Source organism: Pseudopodoces humilis, chromosome 4 (genome assembly GCF_049639895.1).
Source record: "Pseudopodoces humilis isolate 2021_Gansu_Grassland_sample_001 chromosome 4, ASM4963989v1, whole genome shotgun sequence".
In the NCBI taxonomy this organism is placed as follows: Eukaryota; Metazoa; Chordata; class Aves; order Passeriformes; family Paridae; genus Pseudopodoces; species Pseudopodoces humilis.
The window spans coordinates 34,630,378-34,638,106 of NC_142203.1; the positions used below are offsets into that span (position 1 = coordinate 34,630,378).

A 7,729-nucleotide genomic window follows, 5' to 3' on the forward strand; every position below is an offset into this window, starting at 1 on the left:
TCTGTCTGTTCTGAATAGAAATGTAAGTACAAATTCCTCATCCTAAACAATGTCTTTCCAAAGCAGCACTGCATGCAATATTGATATGCTGCAACATGATCAGATTGCTGAAGTAACGTAATGCCTACTGGGCTTCTTGGGACACACTCTATCAGTTACAGCATCTTAACTCAAAGCCATCACACAATACCTATATCCACTATTCTTCAAGAAAGGTCCTCCTTGCAAAGAAATTTTTTTTAACTTTCCAAATATTAATGTCCACATATTAGTCTGCCTGCCTAGAAAGAATCAATACTGTTTTCATGCTGACCTAGTTATGGAATCACAAAATCTAAGCTGATTTTCTAATGTCAGGAGCCCGAAGGAAATCAGAATCTCTCAACTCCTGTATCAGCATCTTCAGAAACTGAATGGTCAACTAGGTTTATATAATCTGCTGCAGCTAGGAAATGCAGTTCACTCAAAAGCTCCATCTTCAATTCAATTCAATACACTGTTTTGCTGCCGAAGCAGTAGAGTTAACAAGTTTACAAAGTAACAGAGTTTGAAAAAGTGGATTTGCAAAAGCACTTTTATTCTGTTTTTTTTCTTACTAAATGGTGCACTGGGCATTCATAATCAACCTGCAACTAGCAGTTAAAGTGCAGCCATGAATGTTCCGGTCAGTTTAGGGGATTTCTGAAGAGGAATTCCAAGCATGTGGTGGGCCTAAGACAGATTGACAGGACACTCAGGGTAGATTGACAGTGTGGGGTGGGAGGGTCTCATTTGGACCAAACCATCAACTTAGGTAATAACCAAACATACCATTAACAAGAAACACACTGCAACATCTCCCCGTTTCCTGTTTAAGAAGAAGAGTTTTGGCATTGAGGAATAGATTCTGATTGGGAGAACACATTTCTCCACCAGGACTGCTGTGTGGATACTGCTACATGATTGACTTCATTGGTAAACATTAACTAAAATCTTCTGACATATCATTGGGAAAAAGAACAGTCAGGGATAATTTGACACTATCAATTAGGGGATCAGGTTTTCCAGTTCCTTGGCACCGGTGCCTCTGGAGGGAAGCCACAGTTGCATCTTTGGTGGACTGACCTGATCATGGTACAGGCTTGGGGATGTGCAGTTTGACCCACTTTTGAGGGACCCATCTCAACCCAGAGGGCGTGGACACGCAAGTGTATCCCAGACCCCAAGTGATTAACTCAAATGGGCCCTCTACTTTTGCTGTCTCAGGACTCTTTATTAAAACTGGGGGGTGTTCTCTCAATTTCAGCTGTGTGTTACTGCTGAAATGCCTGACAATAGGCGGGTTAAGGTGTTCAAACGTGCACTTTAGAAAATTTATGGTAAACAATGCTTTACAGAGTTTGATCTGTGGTGGATCACTGCTGCTGCTCTAGGAGACTCTTGAGCGACTGATGTGTTTGCTCAATGATGACTTGACCTGTGGGGGAGTAAGGGATGCCTGTTTTATGGTTTACTCCCCATTTCTGCAGGAACTCCTGGAAGAGCTTGGAGGTATATGTGGGACCATTATCTGTTTTAATATCTTTAGGGATCCCCAACACAGAGAAGGCCTGCACTAGGTGTTTTTGTGCATCTGTGGTCTTCTCCCCTGTGTGGGCAAAAGCATAGACTGCTCCAGACAAAGTATCCACTGAAACATGAACATACCTCAGCCTGCCAAACTGAGGGACGTGAGTCATGTCCATCTGCCACACCTCACAGCTGTTGAGGCTTTACACCAGCACTCAAGGTTGGTACTGCATACCTTTGGCAACTGGGACATGTAGCTACGATGGCTTTGGCCTGGTCCCGCTTTAGATGGAATTAGCGTACTAGGCCAGGCACATTTTGATGGAATTGTTGATGGCTCAGCTTTGCCTGCTGAAAGACGTCTGGCAGGTTGACCATCTCAGCCGGGGCGGCCAGGGCGTCTGCTCTTTCTGTTCCCCACTGCAATGAAACCTGGAAGATAAGTGTGTGACCTAACATGCATCACATAGAAAGGTTGCTCTTGGTGGGAAACAAGATAAAATAATTTTGAGAGTAACTTAAACAGGTTAGGGTTAGAGACCTCCTTTAGAACAGCATTTTCGGCTCTAGATGCTACTCCTGCAACATAGGCTGAATCAGTGACTAGATTAAAAGGTTCAGAAAACCTCTCGAAGGCTCTGACGACTGCGTCTAACTCAATAATTTGAGGGAAGCCCTCAACCTCTTTTACATCTGTCTCCCATTTCTGAGTCTGAGGATCTTTCCAAGTCATCACTGACTTGTGGGCTGCTCCAGATGCATCTGTGAAAACTGTCACAGCATTGAGTGGACTCGGACTTTGTTTTTCCTTGGGGACTAATTTAAATGCCAAATTAAATAATTTATGTCCAGGATTATGAATTGAAATTTGTCCTGGGTAGCTATCTAGAGTAAATTGGAGCGTCTCATTTTCCCTAAGTAACTGCTCCAGAACCACTTTTGTTAACTTACCTGATGTTAGGGTAAGTGGTAGATGGATGCATGCGAAGTCACACCCTGCCAGTCCTCACATTCTGGCCCTGGCCTTCCAGATCAATTGACCTATTAACTCTTGTGGCCTGGTGATACTTTTGGACCTCTGGTGACTGAGGAATGCCCACTCTATGATCAAGAATGGATCCTTCTGACCTTGATCCCACTGGAAAATCAAGCCATGGAGGTGTGGCAATCTTCCCAAAACAATAAACTTAAATGGCAAGTCTGGCAGGCAGCGACGAGCTTGTTTTGTTGCCATCGCCTCTTGAGCTTTCTCCAGAGCTAGCTTGGCCTCTTGGGTTAGGACCCTAGGAGAACTCAGCTCCTCTTCCCCTTTCAATAAGTTGAAAAGTGGGGCTAGGTCTTCTGTTGTTAAGCCCAGCCAGGGTCTTACCCAATTTAAGGACCCACACAGCTGGTGGAGATCAGCTAAGGTTTTCGGGTTGTTTCTGATCATCAATTTTTGAGGAGCAATGGTCCTCTTGCTAATTTGGAGCCCCAGATACCTCCAAGGGGGCACCCGTTGAACTCTGTCCTTTTAGAGTGCAAATCCTGCAGCAATCAAAACACTGACAACTAGGTCAAGAGCGTGCTGTAGTATATCATCATCGGGGGCACACACCAGCACATCATCCATATAGTGCAGGATGATGGTTTCTCTTGCTTTGGCACGCACTGGGGACAGCAATGAAGCAATGTACCACTGGCAGATACTGGGACTGTTTTTCATGCCTTGCAGCAAGGTTCGCCAATGGTAGCGCTTCACTGGAGCTTCTCGATTGATGGAGGGAACTGAGAAGGCAAACTGTGGGGCACCAGCAGGGTCAAGGGGAATCTGGAAGAAACAGTCTTTTATATCAATAACAGCCAAATTCCAATTGTGGGGGAGCATTGATGGGGATGGCATTCCTGGTTGAAGAGACCCCATGTCTTCAATGACTTTGTTAATTTCTCTAAGGTCCTAGATGAGTCACCACTTGTCCTTTCCCAGCTTCTTGATAACAAAGACCGGGGAATTCCAAGGGTTGATGGTTGGCACAATGTTGCCTTTTGCTAACTGCTCTTCTACCAATTCATTGAGCGCCTTCAATTTTTGTTTATTCAGCGGCCACTGATCTACCCATACTGGGTGTTCTGTTTTCCAGTTCAGCTTCTGGGCAGGGCGCTCATCAGCAGCCGCTATGAAAAATCCCAAGAGTTTTTGGGATTTCAATTTTCACTCCCCATTGGGACATGGCATCTGTCCCCCACAGGGGAACTTTATAGGCTAAAACGAATGGGCGTAAGCTGGCCAATTGCCTATCTGGCCCTTCAATTTCGATGATGCTCTTAGATTGTTCGGTGAATTGGGCACCCCCAATGCCCTGTACTTTACCTATCACGGGTTGCAACTCCCAATGTGACGGCCATCTGGTGGTTGGGATGATTGTCACATCTGCCCCTGTGTCCAACACTCCATCAAGGTGAAGGTAATCTTCACCTCGCCGGAGACCACACCCCATCCAAGGCTTGTCTTCTCTAATGACTTCTGCCCAGTAGACGCCTGGTGATGAATCGTCCACTGGCATCTCATGTGGCGTTGGAATCACCTGGGTGATGATTTGGCCCTGTGGCATATAGAAGGGTGGGTGGACACAACGCACCACGAGAATCAGTGCCTCCGGCTCTGATAATTGCTGGAGAGATTTCAATCTCCTGGGGTGTGTGCTTGGTGTCCCCGATAACGACATACTTACAGTCCAGTCCAGCAAATAAGTCTTTGTCAAGTGGGTCAACTGACACAACCTGCCAGTTGTCTGTATTAAAGAATCTGTTTTGTGTCACAACTAGCTTAAAGGGAGTTTGTGGCTTCCAAACCTTCTCTGGGTCCCTATTTTGACCTGCTTCATTTTTGTCTACACACAACGCAGGCCCGCGCTTCCCATCTAGTTTTTTGGAAGCGGTTGTCCCCCTCCCCCCTGAGAACTTATTGGTTTATTTTGCAGAAGTTGCCTCTTCGGACAAACTTTTGCTACATGTCCCTCTTGCCCACAGTTAAAACACTGAAAAGGCTGTTGGTGTATTTTTGGACTAGCAGCAGCAGCTGTTTTCTCCATTCTGTCTCCTTTTCCTCGAGGCTCTGGGATGATGGCTCTCTTTGTGCAGGCTTTGATGATCAAGTCGAGGGTCAGTGGTGGCTCAAAGGGCAGGCCTAGGATGATCTTCTTGCAGACGTCATTAGCATTTGCTTGGGATACTTCCATTATTATCTGTTCCTGTAGTTGCCGACTCTCAACCTGCCTCTCCACTTCGACTCGGAGCCTTTCAACAAAATCTATAAAAGCCTCAGAGAGAAACCGTTTAACATTCACATAACTTTGCTTAGGTTCTTTTGTGGGCATAAGGATACAGGCCTTCTCTGCAGCTCTCTTTACCTATTCCAACACAGGCTGTGGTATTTTTTCAGCCTGAGCTCTAGCTTGTGACCAATCCCCTTCACCACACAAGTGGTCCATTGAGATACTGTTGTTATCTGCATCAATGGCACAGTCAGGGCTTTGCAAGAGTTCAGGAAGAAGTTCCCTTAATAAATCTCTTCCATGTCCTCTCCCACAACAGATATTCTGTTTGGGTTAGGAGACATGCAAACAAATCCCTAATATCATCAGGAACTAGAGTGTTTGAGGAAAAGGTGGCTTTTAAAAGACCTTTAAAATATTCACTTTTTCTCCCAAACTCCTTCTGAGCCTTGCAAAGCTCCTTTTTATGCTGATAATCAAAAGGTTGCCACCTAGGGGTTCCTCTTGCTTGGGTATAGGTTACAGGTGCAGTGAAGGAGATGATCTCCTGTTCCGGGTTCTGTTTTTTAGTCTCATGGCTTCCAGTTCCCATGCCATTGTGGGAAGTTGAAGCTGGAAGAGGATGAGAGCTGCCAGAGAAGGAGGAGGAAACAGGGGTGGGACAGCAATTGGAATGGGAGTTGCTGTTCACAGGTGACATCATGGGAACAGCTGATGTCATGGGAATGGGAGGCAGAGCTGGTGGAAAAGAAAGGGGTAACCCAGGGAAGGGGTGGAGTTTGGGGAGAAGGGCGGAGAAGGAGGGACATGGGTAGGGGTGCAGTCAGGGGATAGGAAGGGGTTGGCAGGAACAGGGTGAAAGGGATTCTGGGAAGAAGAAGCACAAGGTGGGGCCTGAGCCATGTGGCTTCCACCATCTTGTGTCTCTTGGAGATCATTCTGAGGGGCAGGGGAGGACTCAGGGAAAACTTGGGAATCTCCTTTAGGGGCATTCACTTGACCTGGAGGATTAACAGCTGGGAAAGGGGTTTAGGAAAGGGTCCTTGACAGCGTGGCCATTGCTTTCAAGGCAAGGGTTCCAAGAAGGCTGTGGGAGGCCAGGCAGTCGGTAGCTCGCCTGCGTTTCATCGTGGTTTGCCTGGCACGGACTTCCTGATGCAAGGGACAAAGATTTTGGATCAAGGGACAGGGAAGGTGAGGGTGTTAGTTCGAGCTTTTCCTCCACTTTCTTTTCCTCAACTATCACTGATCAAATTAGCACAAACAATGAAAAGAATTTAGCAACCAATGCATCACCTTTACTTGTCAAAGCTGTTAATTTGCTTCCAGCTACATCCCAGAAGATGGTTGATATTTCCTCTGGGGATACCCTTGGAAAGTGGAAGGAAAGCCACTGAACAAATTTTTTTAACAACCCTTTTGAAAACTTTCTTTTCCCACCCTCCAGGGTACCCAAAATTTGAAAATAGATCCCTCTCTGCTGTGCTGACAATTTCCCACCCATTTTCCTTGATGTTAAGCTGCTGGCACAGCAAAAATCCACCCTCCCCTGCAGCAAAAGAAACAACTTAACAAACTAAAGATAAAAGTTCCAGGGCCAGTCTCAGGGACAGGGTGCTTTCCGCAGCCAAATATTGTGGCCTGTAGGTTCGTGGTCCCCCCTCCACCACTCCTGGGGAGCAATGTACCCTTCCCACAGCTTGTGACCACCCTCAGCCTAACTTGGGGTATACTCACCCTCCTTTGGTCCACTGGACAGGGGCTGCAGGGAAGTCCTCCTCAGGGAAGTGGTCCTCTGGATGCTAGAGGGTTATCACTTCCTCCCCTCAAGAGCCTGAAAAACTGGTCTGCTGCACTCAGAGGCAGCTGACAGCCAGAACTTCTTGGATAAAATCTACAGTTCATCCGTGGGGTCCGTTCACAGGGCCTCGCGGTGGGCGCCAGCTATCACATCTTGCCAGAGCTTATCTGTCTCTATCACTTTGGCCCACTCCAGGAGTGGGTCACAGCCCAGGAGCAGGATGACCCGAGGTGTGACTAGAGCACTTGCTCTACAGCTTTTTGGCTGTCAGTGCGCTCTGAGGAGGCAAGGATGAGAGGGAGGTCTTTAACATGGGATAATAGAGGATTTATTGCTCTGGGGAATCTTGGGGGCAAAAGACAGAAAATGCGAGTGTGCAACAGCTGAAATAGGGAGGTGTTCAAAGGGAGGGTACAAAGCATCAGCTAATCAGAGATATCCTGGGGAGGGTAAAAGGCAGGGTTCACAAAATCATCATCCTATGAGGAAGGTAGGGGGGGAAAGTTGGGTCACATGGAATAATCAAGTGTCGAGGTTTAGAGGATTTCCGAAGTGGAATTCCAAGCATGCGGTGGGCCTAAGACAGATTGACAGGACACTCAGGGTAGATTGACAGTGTGGGGTGGGAGGGTCTCATTTGGACCAAACCATCAACTTGGGCAATAACAGAACAGACCATTAACAAGAAACACACTGCAACACCAGTCTTCCTGCTGCAGCAAGAATGGTGCTTGCTACCTTCTGTGCATTGAAGTCTAGCCCTTGAAGCTTGGGGCAGGTGTGCATTGTAATGCTGAAAATCTTGACAACTGTGATGGATGTCAATTTCGAAGTAAAAAAAAAAAAAAAATGTGTGAAGTGTGAAAAAATATTTCTCAATGGAAAATACAAATTCATGTCATAGAAACTGTTATAAATGCAAACAGAACTGCCAACAACCTCCAGCTTCTATTGATACCCACTCTATCTACTTCCCTCAAATTGTTTTCAAGTATTTAATAAGTGAGTTGATTACTTATCTTTTAATAATTCTACTACCTTCATTACAGCACAGCAAAATTATCAAGTAGGTTAAATCAAAGATAATACTCTAAAATTTGGTATATGCATTTTTTCATTGCACCAG

At 46.1% G+C, this 7,729-nt stretch overlaps 1 pseudogene; it reads right to left on the minus strand.

The window, feature by feature from the left end:
- Nucleotides 1-3,493: 3,493 nt before the first annotated feature.
- On the minus strand, nucleotides 3,494-4,904 carry LOC148184485 (uncharacterized; annotated as a pseudogene).
- Between the last annotated feature and the right edge of the window lie 2,825 nt (nucleotides 4,905-7,729).